This window comes from Peromyscus eremicus, unplaced genomic scaffold (genome assembly GCF_949786415.1).
Source record: "Peromyscus eremicus unplaced genomic scaffold, PerEre_H2_v1 PerEre#2#unplaced_1767, whole genome shotgun sequence".
NCBI lineage: Eukaryota > Metazoa > Chordata > Mammalia > Rodentia > Cricetidae > Peromyscus > Peromyscus eremicus.
In genome coordinates, this window is record NW_026736002.1 from 36235 (window position 1) to 49617 (window position 13383).

The following is a 13383-nucleotide window of genomic DNA, read 5'->3' on the forward strand; positions in this document are numbered from 1 at the left end:
TAAATATTATGAAGGATTTCTTGTCTCATTTTCTCTGATGTGGATCAACTTCATAACGTCTCCAACATAATGTCTCCAAAGATATTCATGATGTTTACTAAATTGGAAAAAATTCTTTAATAGGCAATAGATATGGATATAGATATAGATGGAGGTACAGATATAGACAGAAGTTATAGATATTTTTGTGGTGGTATTGTGTTCCCCAAAATATTGTGTATCCTAATAAACTTATCTGAGGTCAGAGAACAGAAAAGTCACAATATTAAACATAGAGGATAGGCAGTGGTAGCACACGCCTTTAATCCTAGCATTCCAGAGACAGAAATCCCTCTGGATCTCTGTGAGTTCAAGGCCGCATTGAAAACAGCCAGGCATGGTGACTCACACCTTTAATCCCAGGGAGTGGTGGTAGAAAGCAGAAAGGTTTATAAGGCGTGAGGACCGGAAACTAGAAGCATTTGGCTGGTTAAGCATTTGGCTGGTTAAGCATTCAGGCTTCTAGCAGCAGCTGAGAGCCATTGGGATGAGGACACAGAAGCTTCCAGTCTGAGGAAACAGGACCAGCTGAGAAGTTGGCCAGGTGAGGTTAGCTGTGGCTTGTTCTGTCTCTCTGATCTTCCAGCTTTCACCCCAATAACTGGCTTCAGGTTTGATTTTATTAATAAGAACTTTTAAGATTCATGCTACATATTTTCTTCCACACCAAAAACAGGAAATAGACAGAAGCCAGGCTAAAGTAAGCAAGCACCCAAGAGCACGTCACTGCAGCCAGCACCCTGGCAAAGCGTGTGACTACTTGCATGGCAAGTGCAGGTCGTTCATTCTCCTGACAGTGTCGGGACAGAGGGCTCCCGTGGAAACAGTGGTGAGCGATATGGCGCTGTCTGACCTTCATCTCTGGGGAAATGTGACTATAAGAGAAAGTAATTTAAACAGAAGTGAGACGGGGTGGCTTTACTTTGTGAAAATCCCCGTTACTCTCCAGTCATTCTTCTACAGCATGGAACTCCCACTGCTACTCTGCCCCACAAACACATCATCTGGTATGTGGAGCAAAGGTAAGGGGAGGCAAACAGTGACGGGTGATGGGGCCGCAGCTTCAGCACGTCAGAATAACAAATCAGAAAAGCAGAAGTCAGAGAGTCCTCTGGAGGGAACATGCTGACATTTAGGAAGGTCAAGTTCTCTCTTCTTTTCATCATAATTAAAAGAAGACTCTATCCAAAGACTAATGGTTAGAATATCTACTCTGATTGGTCCTGGTACATGTCTGTGAGGTTCTGGGTTATAAGAGTAATGTAACGTGAATTATAAGATCTTAAGAGATCTTATAATAATGATAAAAAAAAACAGATCCAGATGGGGTGAAAGCTGAAGATCAGAGAAACAGAATAAGCCACAGCCAACCTCACCTCGCCAGCTCCTCAGCCAGTCCTGTTTCCTCAGACTGGAAGCCTCTGTGTCCTCACTCAAAAGTGTCTCAGCTGAACTGCTTAAAAGCCTCTAGTTCCCGGTCCTCACACCTTATATACCTTTCTGTTTCCTGCCATCACTTCCTGGGATTAAAGGTGTGTGTCTTTCCCAAGCTAATATATGAGGTCTCAAGTGCTGGAATTAAAGGTATGTGTCACCATAGCTGGCTCTGTTCCCAATGTGGCCTTGAATTCACAGAGACCCAGAGGATCTCTGTCTCCCAAATGCTAGGATTAAAGGCGTGTGCTACCACTGCCTAATCTCTATGTTTAATATAGTGGCTGATCTGTTCTCCAACCCCCAGATAAGTTTATTGGGGTGCACAATATATCAACCACAGAGTAACAATATAACTAGAAAGAGTAGATGTTGCGAAGGATGTTACAAAGCAAGTGATGCTCGGCCGCAGGGTCTGCAGGGAGGTGGGAGGGCAGGGGTATAGTATGGGCCTCTTCCACTCTTTGACATCATTTGGTCTCACCACCAGATGGTCATTTTATCATAAGACAAACAACTCTTAAGTAAAACTTCAGTTTTTAAAACACAGAAGATCACGTTCTATTTTTTCCTCTTACCAGCTCGTTTCCTTTCCCCCCATATTTCATTATCAAAGACATAACAGAGTCAGCAGCATGCGGTGGACACAGCCACGAAGGCATTTGAAGGGCTTGGTTCAAATTTTAATTATGTCACCAGGGACCTTTGAGACTTCTTTCGAGTTTCCCCACCTTCCGCTGGAAAGGAGGAAGGGCCGGGCCCTCTCATTGCTTCTTCCACGGTCCCATCTTTATGTTGACTACTCTGCAGGTTGTGGTATTTCCTCAGGACACAAACCGTAATGAAAACAGGACAGACTACAACAGATGTTGCCTCCTTCCAAATGTGTGGCTTGCCTCTGACATTTGTCATTTCCCTGGCATCTACCTTTATCAAAAAGCCCTTTCTGCTTAAAGGCTTCCATAAATTGCGGTTTGTGACCCGGGAAAATAGAAAGAGAAGAATGCCGGATGCTGTTGCAGGCAGCTGAGCAGGCCAGGAAAACAGAGAGCCAAACAAAGGCAACAAGCAGTGATGGATGCCACACAGGCTGAAGGCTGCTCTGGGCAGGACAAAATGCCACCGTGCCCACTCATATTGACGTCTGCCTGGGCTGAGAGTGCATGCTGGTCAGCTCATTCCTCCTCAGCCTTTTGGAAAACCCCCACCAGTCCAGATGAACCAACACTAAAGTAACAGCATGATGAATAATAAGAGAAGGAAAATTATCATTTGTCCTGTTGCCTTAGCCCAAATCCACAGTAAACAACACAAACCCTCCTCAGGGCCTTGTGTGCCAACCTTAGTGCTGGAAGAGAGACCTTGGAGATTAGAAGAAGGTTCCACCCACTTCTCTCAGGGTCATTAAAGCTAGCCTTTAAATCTTGAAGACAATCATTTTCTTCAGGAAAGATCAAAATTCAAAAATCGGCAATTCCTGGAGGTGATGGCATACTGGTTGGAATTTATGCTAAATTGTGAGTGGATCATGCCTGAGAATAGAGGGTTGTGGAACTAGGAGGTGCTGTGTTTCTAAAACTCAGAAGGATCCTACACAGATTAGACCATCACAGAAGCACAGATGGAGGAGATCTGGAGCAGACTGACTCACCCGCTTTCAGTTTGCAAAACCTACTGCGAGTCTCCAGTCAGTCGTTCTAAGTTGCCCTGGGGAGGCCATTTTGTGCTGATGGGCTGTGATGGTGAACAAAGATGTCTAAATCTGCCCCCACTCCTTCAACTCCTCTACCCAAAGCCTCAGTCTTGGAGAATCTCTTGGTAGAAACAGAATGAACACAACTACTGCAAGAGTGAGGAGACCCACGGTGCCCCCAACAGAAAGCTTGCACTGCGTTCCCTGTCTCCTCTTTTCCTGAGTCTGCCCTCTCAGAACAAATATCCCTGTGTGAGAGGAGCCAGTGGTCAACAGCAGTGAAAAACAAACACACAAACAACCAAGAACTTTTGGAGGAATAAACACGGGCCTTTGATAGGCACTTGAAAGAACCTGGATGTGAGCCTTGAAGGTTCCCTCTGAATGCCGTCCCTTAAGTATAGCAAGCGCCCGATGTAGCCCTTTGGGTTCACTGCTAATCGGAAATCTATAATGTGAACTAAGCACCTTTTTAGTGAATGGGGGGAAAATGAGTTCAGCTACTGTGTCTTGAAAAGCAGCCCAGCAGCTGCTTTTTAATGATGCCTTAATGTAAAATTATCAATAGAAGAGACAAAATATATCTGTATCGTGCATTTAAGGAAATGATGACTCAGGAGTCCTGGGCTTGAATGAATGGGCTCTTGTTTCTGAGTTTTTTGCAGACTTCACTGATATTTTTAGCAACCTTTAGATTTCAGGAGAATGAACTCAGCATGTGAAAGAAATCAGGTCAAAGTTTTAAGGAAAACAGGATGAGGGAAAATTTGTTTACATGGAAATCATGAGCAATGGCTCAAGTCCTGCCCTTCCCTCACCTGCCAGTCACAGCAAGGAGCAGAGAGATGATTCTGAGAAGGACCCAAAATGCTGCCTTAGGCCATCTGCAAAATGTCCATCTTCAGATGTGGCTGAATGACTTCACCAGGAGAGAGGGTTTAGGTTACTGACTTCAGTTCTCAAACATTCATCAAGTTTAAGAGAGAGAGAGAGAGAGAGAGAGAGAGAGAGAGAGAGAGAGAGAACATGATTGGGTTTTAAAGTTCTGGTCCCTTCACTATCCTCATATCTTCCTCCCACCCCTTACAGCCTCTCCTCCCCACAAGTCCTTCTCTTACCTTCAAGTATTTTTGTGTTGTGTTGTGACACATTGAGATCAGCTGGGGCCATCTGTGCGACCATGATTGGAACATGGTAGGCTCATCAGTGGGTAGCCATCTGAACAGAATGTTTGTCCCTCCCCTAGAATACACAAGTATCCCATAGTTCAGCAGTGAGGGGTGGTGCTGTGGGATGTATGGCAAATGTGTTGCTAATTAATCAATAAAACACTGATTGGCCGTTGGCTAGGCAGGAAGTATAGGCGGGGCAAGGAGGAGAATAAAGCTGGGAAGTGGAAGGCTGAGTCAGAGAGACACTGCCAGCCGCCACGATGAGAAACAGCTTGTGAAGATGCCGGTAAGCCACGAGTCATGTGGCAAGGCATAGATTAATGGAAATGGATTAATTTAAGCTATAAGAACAGTTAGCAAGAAGCCTGCCACGGCCATACAGTTTGAAAGCAACATAAGTCTCTGTGTTTACTTGGTCGGGTCTGAGAGGCTGTGGGACTGGCAGGTGAGAGAGATTTGCCCTGACCGTGGGCCAGGCAGAAAAACTTAAGCTACAAATGGCGCCCAATGTGGGGCAAGAGTTTCCACCTAAAAACTGAGAAAAAAGATTCTAAAACGGAGCTAAAAACAGCTTCCTAATTGTCTCTCTCAAATGAGCTGCTGGTTTCAGGTACTGGTGGGTTTCTGGCATGCGTGCTCAACCTGCAGTATGGCGGGAATCAGGCCTCTGCAAGTGGCACATTAAGCTGCGTGGTGGATTTAGCCTTTGCAGGTACAAAACAAAAAAAAAGAGGTTTTTGGGCTACACACTGCTTGGATAAAAGCATAGACCCACGATAGCTCCCAGAGCTGGTGGTAAATGTAGCCATGTTGGGAAGCTGAGGTGGGTGGAGCCAGCAGCCACAGCTACTGCAGTTTAAGGCAAGAGATTCACAATAAGACAGATTCAGATGTAATAGTTTACAATGTGTGTAAAAGATACGTAGGCTTGAAAGAGAAAAAAAAAGGTGATATATAGAGTTATAGAAACAAATACATAGTTTTAAAAAATAAAGTCATTAAAGAGACAGTAAAGGTAGTATAAAAAATAAGCCACGTAAAAATGGATATTACACAGAGAATCTGTTTTGTGTTGTCTTTGGGATTTTTAACTGCAGAAAAACATTTGATTGTAAAAGCTGTTGAGTTAAACCAAAATGTATATTTTAAAGGTACCTTGACTTCAAAATTTGGATATAAGGATATGTTACTTTGGAAAGGAGTCTCTGCTTTTGTTCCCACAGAAAGCCAAAGGCTATGGATTTGTTCCAGATTAAGATACATCAGGTTTGACCAGCCAAGACCCCCTGAAGGTCTCCAATGACACCATGGCCCAGATGATCCAACATCCAGAATGGTTTGAAGGCATCTGGCTCAGACGATACAGCCTCATGGACTATTCCATAATTCTAAAATTTTCTTTGTTTCCCCATAAGATACAGCGCCCCCTTCCAGCAGGAAGTAGTAAGAGAAGCTACGCCCAAATTCCCAAATTATATGTAATTTTACTTTGTTAAGGTTAAAACCTTCCTTTTTGAAAAAAAAAAGGGGGGGGGGAAGTGCTGTGGGATGTATGGCAAATGTGTTGCTAATTAATCAATAAAACACTGATTGGCCATTGGCTAGGCAGGAAGTATAGGCGGGGCAAGGAGGAGAATAAAGCTGGGAAGTGGAAGGCTGAGTCAGAGAGGCACTGCCAGCAGCCACGATGAGAAACAGCTTGTGAAGATGCCGGTAAGCCACGAGTCACGTGGCGAGGCATAGATTAATGGAAATGGATTAATTTAAGCTATAAGAACAGTTAGCAAGAAGCCTGCCACGGCCATACAGTTTGAAAGCAACATAAGTCTCTGTGTTTACTTGGTCGGGTCTGAGAGGCTGTGGGACTGGCAGGTGAGAGAGATTTGCCCTGACCATGGGCCAGGCAGAAAAACTTAAGCTACAGGGTGGGATCACACGGGCCTCTCCCTGAGCTGTGATTTACAACAGTTGGATCAACAGACAGCCCAGTCTTGTGCAGACCCATCTCAGGCAGCCATTGTGCTGTGATATCATCATTGCACTGGCTGTGTCATGCCCAAAGATGGCATTTCACAGCCCTTCTCCCCATCTCCTGATTCTTACACCCTTTCCCTCACCTCTTCTACTTACAGCAAACATCATCTTAACAAAAAGTATTCCCACCAAAATCAGAAGCAAGACAAGGGCGTCTACTCTTTCCATTTCTATTCAGCATAGCACTTGAAGTGCTAGCCAGCACAATAAGACAAGAGAAGGAAATAAAGGATACAAATAGGGAAGTGTATTAGTTACTTTGCTGTTGCTGTGAGAAAACACAATGACAAAAAGTAAGTTATGGAAAAAGGAGTTCATTTACACTTGTGGTTCTTGAGGTAGTCCATAATTACCAGGGAGGCAGGCAACAGGTGGCCAGAGTAAGAAATGGAGATATCACATCTTCAATCTCAAATACGAATCGGGGAAAGCAATCTAAAAGTGGGGTATGTTAGTCAGGGTTCTCTGAAAGAACAGGAATGAGAGAATGAATGTATAAAATAAATGTTTATAGAGGTATAAAATCCCCTGTCTCAATTCCTTCACTTCATCTACTTAAAGAGACCAACATACATTGCAGCCAACTTTGGCTTAGATAGTTAAATCCTTCGAAACTTAAGTTCCAGACACAGGACATGGGGCCACAGGATTTGGTATTTGCCTTTCTAGATATTTGTCTTATTTTGGTCTGGTATTTCCTCACTATACTCATTCCTACTTTTTTTGGAATTGTAATGTGTATCTGTCCCACTGTACATTGGAAGTATACAATTTGCTTTTTGATTTTACAGGGAGATAGAGTTAAGAGACTGACTTGGGTCAAAATGATAATAGCAATGTTTAAGAAACCATAGATACCAAAACCTTCAGAGAATGACTTTTATGTTGAGATTTGGGGATGGTTTCCCCAAGGAGGATAGAGCAACTTATGATCTAAAGCAGCATCTTCAAAAATGCTGCAGCTTTTAAGGAAGGAGAAGGAACAATGACTGTTGACAGGTGTGTGAGTGAGAAAACAGCCATACTTGATGCTGAGAATAAAAACTTCCAAGGAAGCCGGGCGGTGGTGGCACACGCCTTTAATCCCAGCACTCGAGAGGCAGAGGCAGGCGGATCTCTGTGAGTTCAAGGCCCGCCTGGGCTACAGAGTCAGTTCCAGGAAAGGTGCAAAGCTACACAGAGAAACCCTGTCTTGAAAAAACAAAAACAAACAAGAAAACTTCCAAAGAAAACAAGGTTCTCGTGTATCAAGAAAGTGAGAACATTAGGAAAAAGATGAAGCATTAAGCTATTGTTCTGGGGTCTGTTTTTAAAGAATGGGGTGGAGTGTTTAGGAGTGTCACATGGGTTCAAATTGGGGAGGTGTAAGGCTGCTTGAAGTAAAGACCCAGGTGAAGAGTGAGAATCAGAAAATTTTGGATTTCTTGGCCTAGTAAATTCATTCTCAGTATTTCTTAGAAAGCATGTGGCATGAGATTCTAGAATTCAGGTCTCATTAGGCATACAGAAATTGCTGTGGGTCACTACATCAGCTATTCCATGATTGTGTCCAATTGTATATGGGTGGTACTATAAGGAGGCATTAGTCAATTTCATGGAAGGGAAACAATGAAACTCAAATAATTTAGATGTTGGCAAAGAATACAATATAGAAGGACCTAGATTTAGGCTCAGGTTCACATCCTCTGGAAGTTCTGTTGGTAACCTTCCCTTCACCTAAGATTTCATTCCCCCTCAGGATAACTTACAGTTTGGGGTGGTGGTGATTAACTCCTTATTAGTCCATTGACAGAGGGACTGACATTTTTTGGTAGCTTATATAAATACAAAATACATATAAATACAAAATAATGATAATGGCAATTTTTGTTATTTCACTATTCTTATTACAAACAAGTGACACTATTATCCTGTACAGTTGTTATTAGACCTTCTAACAACAGTTAAAATGCTCGTGGCTTCTCCCCTAATGAAGCAGTTAAGGCACTGAGCACAGGTTCAACATCTTTTAACTTTCTTATTTGGACTGGGAAGAAGAATATAGACTCGACCTACGGAAAGGTCAGGAGGTAAGAAGTCTAACATTTGCCGATTTTTAACTCTCTAATTCAGGATTATGAACTGAGAGGGCAGAGGTCTTTGTTCCCGCCCACCAGCAGATGACCTGGCACTCAGCCTGTCCTTCCTTCTTTAGATGCCCTTTCAACTCTGCCTGCTTATTTTATGTATTTTTAGCACAACTGTAAATTTGTTTTTCTAAGTGTGGTAAACTCTCTGTTTGTGTCCAAAAAACATATTTATTTGCCCTCTCTTTTAACTCAGAGGTTAAGCCTTGGGAAATAGTATTCCTTTGACTCTTAGTTCTTAACGTGGCTAACATAACTTTTTTTTTAAACATATCTCTCTTTGTCTCTCACCAATTTTATGATTTTTTTCCTATGTGGATTCTCTCAGTTTTTCTGCTTAAAAAAAAAATCATTGAACTTGTATGATCTAGTAGTTCTGGCTTTTCATCGGTTATGCTAACACATGAAAACATGATGGGAGTTAAGTTGTGTCTACAGAAGGGTACATCTTTTCACTTTGCCTTCGAGAGTGTGACTGATTTGCTTTAATATCATTCTGGCTACATCAGTTTGGAAACAAAGAACAAGAACAAGCATTGGCCATGTTAAGCTCAGCAATGAGATGTTCTAGCAAACCAAGGCATAGACACTCATGAACATTTACCATCTAGCTCTCCAGTTGAGGGGTAAAGAAGGTTCGGTGTACAATAGCTTTTGTGTGAATTTATTCACTCATTTAGTGACTGTTAGTGAAGTATTTTCTGAATAACCAGGCAATGAAATAGGTTTTTGAAATTTGGATGTGATTAATATTTATATTCCAGTTTTGAACAGAGTCTGAATCAAGTTACTCAGTATGTGTCATCTACTAAAGACAACATGGTTTTCCAATGCTAAGTCCCATTTGGTACACTTTAGTGTATCTCTGCATCAAACACACACCTCTCTCTGTCCTGCTCAACGTTACCGATGGTATCAAGAGGTTGGCTTTAAATTACCTGACTGACTCATGAGGCTGCTTTATCCATGGAAGCGAACCTCCACGTGGGGTAGTGAAAACAACACTGGAAGAATGCCTCTTCATGCCTTCCCAAGGGGTGGCCTCCTTAATGAGTGCTCACTGGCCCCTACAGTTTCTCTGTGGACCGGCCTCGAGAAAAATCTGAAATTTTAGATGTTTTCACTAATGAATGTGAAAACTAATGAGGTTTTCATTGTTTTAATTCTGTGTCTAGGGAATAAGCTAGACGGCTATAAAGAGAACAGGATCAAATTTGAATTTTTTAAAAATGATGTGTTCTTTTGTAGACTAATGCAAAAATTTCAACTTTGAACGTGTTTGCAATGAGGGGGGAACGTGTTGGGAAACTTCATAAAACAAATACGCATTAGCCTCAGCACTATGTTTTTCTAATCTAATAAAAATACATGGTAAATGACTTTTTGTCAGAAGGAAGCCGGTATGAATGCAAACCGCAGTTCAAGCCAGGAAAGCTAGTACATCAGAATTTCACTCTGAGATCTGTCGATAAAGATTACTACAGCTTCTGAGTTGGGTGGTGAACTAGACTCTGCTCCCCTGTGATGCCGTGAATGAGGGAGGTGGAATAACAAAGAATGGAGTATTCTGGAGAAAGGACGAGTGGAAGAGCATCATAAATCACAGAGCAGGGAAAAGATAGCTGAAAGTGCAGAGAAACAGCAAGTTGACCCAGCCAAGAGCAAGCAGCCTGTGAATCCTTGTTTAAAGGTAATGCAGGCAGCCTTGGTGAAGAGACTGGTGGTCCTCCTCAAGAAAAAGCCCACAGATCTCACAGGCTTTAACTCTAGTTAATTTTTGGGTTTGGTGAGCTAGCAACTTCTCTGGCTCCTTGTGCCAACAATGGAGAGGTGGTCCATTCTGTCCATCTCATTACTTGAAGGTCTGTAGCAGGGTACCAGTCTTTTCCTGGAACAGCACTAGCAGACCAGATATCACCAGCAGCAAACATATTCTACCCAAGTCCAGCTTAGCACATCAGTGAATTGGGGTGGGTGGTTACTTACAGGAGCAGGAATAAAAAATTGCTTATGGGAACATGGGTGACCCAAAAGGCAGCTGCTACATCATCAAAAAGTTCACCCCATCATGAACAAGGACAAACAAAAGCCACAGCCTTAGTGCTCCTTATACAACTTGCTGGCAGCTAGGACGGCCAGAGAGTATCCTTCCCTACTTACTGTTAGTATTTATATAACCTTGGGGAGAGGCCTTGTGAATCTTGTAAGTTTCAGGAACTTCTTGAGCCTTGTAAATTTCATTTTCTTCCTGAATTCTAGGAACTTTACTTCTCCCTCCAGGAGGGAATTTTGTTTCAATTCAGAATAGCTTTACAGTGGAGGGAACCTATTGTTCAAAGCTGATAAACTTTGGAGTACAGAAGAAAGAACTGGAGCGAGACTGAAGTTAATCTGCCAGAGCCTCAGGGTAAGAAAGAGCCACAGGGCAGCAGTGTTGAACAGAATCTAACAACCCCAAAAGCTCAGGTGGCAAGAGTCTCAGTTCAAACAGTGAAGCACATGCTTTGATGATTCATCTCGCTTTATTTACTGAAAATACCTGTGGAGTTCCTGAGGTCAGCAGATAGATCAACTACTGGCATCACCTATCTTCACGGAGGTTCACCGCCATAGAGTCTGAGACATCTGATGTTCCAGTGACTACTTGACATCCATAGTCTTACCCTTCAAGAAGCATCTTTAATGCTTAGTGGGTTTTGCAAGTACAAACACAGGTCTGTGTACACAGATCTCATTTCTACATTTGCTTCCACTCCCAACACACTTACAAGACAAACCCTGGCTAGTATCCCAGGACCTAGACATGGGTATGGGAGAGACGCGGTTCCCAAGAGTGGTAGGACATGTTTGCACACACTTTGTCAGGCCACAGTGCTGTGTGCAGTCAGCAGAGACCCTGGTTTGCCAAGAAGGAAGGTATAGAAGTGAAGACAGCTTTGGCGGACATCCAGCCTTGGTCAGCAGAAGAGCTGGGTTGTGGGAAGGATGGAAGCCTCTAAACTGACTGACGAGGAAGGCCACGTGGAAGACTTCCACTGCAGATGCTAAGATGGCAGTTCCAGGCCGTCAGCTTGTCTTTCCCCAGTTCTTGGGTTTCCCCTCCTCTTTACAATACCTTTAGTCGTATTTTTGACTTCATCTTGATGTGGTACTTTCTGGGAAACTGAGTCACTGAGCCTTTTCAGTTGGAGAAAGGAAAGTCTATTACACCAGCGGGGCTGCCCCCCTCCCCGGGTCACGTGGTATCAGCCTCAGGCCTCGGGCTCAGCAGCCTTTTATTACGTTGGAGAGCGGACACAAGCAAACAGGAAGTACGAGTACCAAAGTGTGTACACGGCAACAAATGACAGAGGCCAACAGGGTTAAATAATTCCACGACCCACCTCCTCAGTGCCGCGTGCTCCTGGAGACATGACAAGCGGGCAGGACAGCTGAGCCATCCCAGTGCTGGGGAGTTTCCTTGACATGAGGCAGTTTGGGGAATTTCCACCAGTCCCAAAAAATTTAAAAAAAAAATACTTTTTAATTTGTATTTACTTCTTAGATGTATTTAATATTATTTATGATTTTTTTCACTCTTGGACAATCTTTTAAAATAATTTCTTCCCTGTAGTCTGCCAAAAGAAGGATGAAATTATATCATCATTTGAAGCAACATGGATGGAAGGGTTAAATGATAATACAGACTCAAACAAAACAAAACAAAACAAATTCTTAATGATTTCTCTCATCTATGCAATCTAGGCTTAACTGTGTGCTTATGCGTGTGTGTGTGCGCGCATGCGTGTGTGTGTGTGCATATATGTGTGTGTGTGTGTGTGTGTGTGTGAATGTGTGTGTGTGATACAAGTTCAAGGATATGATGAGGGGAGACGTAGTCTAATGAGAGCAAGAGAGGATGACGGGAGAAAAAAGGAGAAAATGTCAGCCGAAGCATCAAGGCCAGAATTCTGTGGAATAAATATTACATCCATAAACTAGTTCATATGAGGTGTGTTTAGTATCAAGCCTCAGAAAAGATGTGTTTGCTTGATGGCTTTTTCTGCCCCCTACCCAACTTTTAACACTATAAAAGCTTTTGGGATTTATTTTATTTCACAGTGATCATGCTATAAATCTCCACTATTCTCAAATGTTACAGGGTGAGGATGTGAATAGAAGACAGGGAACTTTGTACTGCAGTTCTAAGAGATGAACTGCCTCAGCCACAGAGACACTACCAAGACCTCACTTGTCCTGGACCATGGTGAGCACAGGAGGCTACAACCTGCAGAGCTCAGACCACCCTCTGGCATCTCCTGGGAAGCTTTGCCTTGCTTGCTCTCCTGGCCCTTCCCTGAGCTTGTGCGCCCACAGCAAAGCAAATCGGACTGCATGGCAAACAGCTTAGATGTTTTGCACTCAGTCACAACATTTAAGTGAAAGGTATCTTAGTCAAAATTCCGATACTATTAATTTCAAACATGTGTGTGTGTGTGTGTGTGTGTGTGTATCCTCACACAAAATTATGAGAAAGAAAAAAAAAACAGTTGGCAAAGCAAATATCTGTACAAAATATTCAAAAGTCAACCTCCAAAAAAGAAGTTTCCTAAAATTTTCCCATTGTTTTTAAAATACATATACTCACCATGTGTATTCCAACTCTGATCTAGTTGAACAGTTTTCAAATGAAGAAATTATCTATTACCTAGAAACAAACTTCTACCTAAAATGTTTCAGCTATATTGGGATATAATTATCATCAAAATTCAAGTAAATACTTCACATTTAATCTCCCACTGGGTTAACTCTGGTTAGAAAGAAAGCCCACACTTCTTGGCTTGGAATTTAAATATAATTCATGTATCATCTGGGCTTACTTGTACATTAAGAGCCCAATAGAACT

At 42.6% G+C, this 13383-nt stretch overlaps 1 long non-coding RNA gene across 1 annotated transcript in view; it reads right to left on the reverse strand.

Annotated features, from left to right (window-relative positions):
- LOC131902082 (uncharacterized) overlaps positions 1 to 11734 on the reverse strand; it is a 39827-nt gene extending 28093 nt beyond the window's left edge. Inside the window, exon 1 of the long non-coding RNA XR_009376993.1 lies at positions 11614 to 11734. This is a non-coding gene — a long non-coding RNA (uncharacterized LOC131902082). The remainder of the gene's footprint in view (positions 1 to 11613) is intronic.
- Positions 11735 to 13383: the final 1649 nt, after the last annotated feature.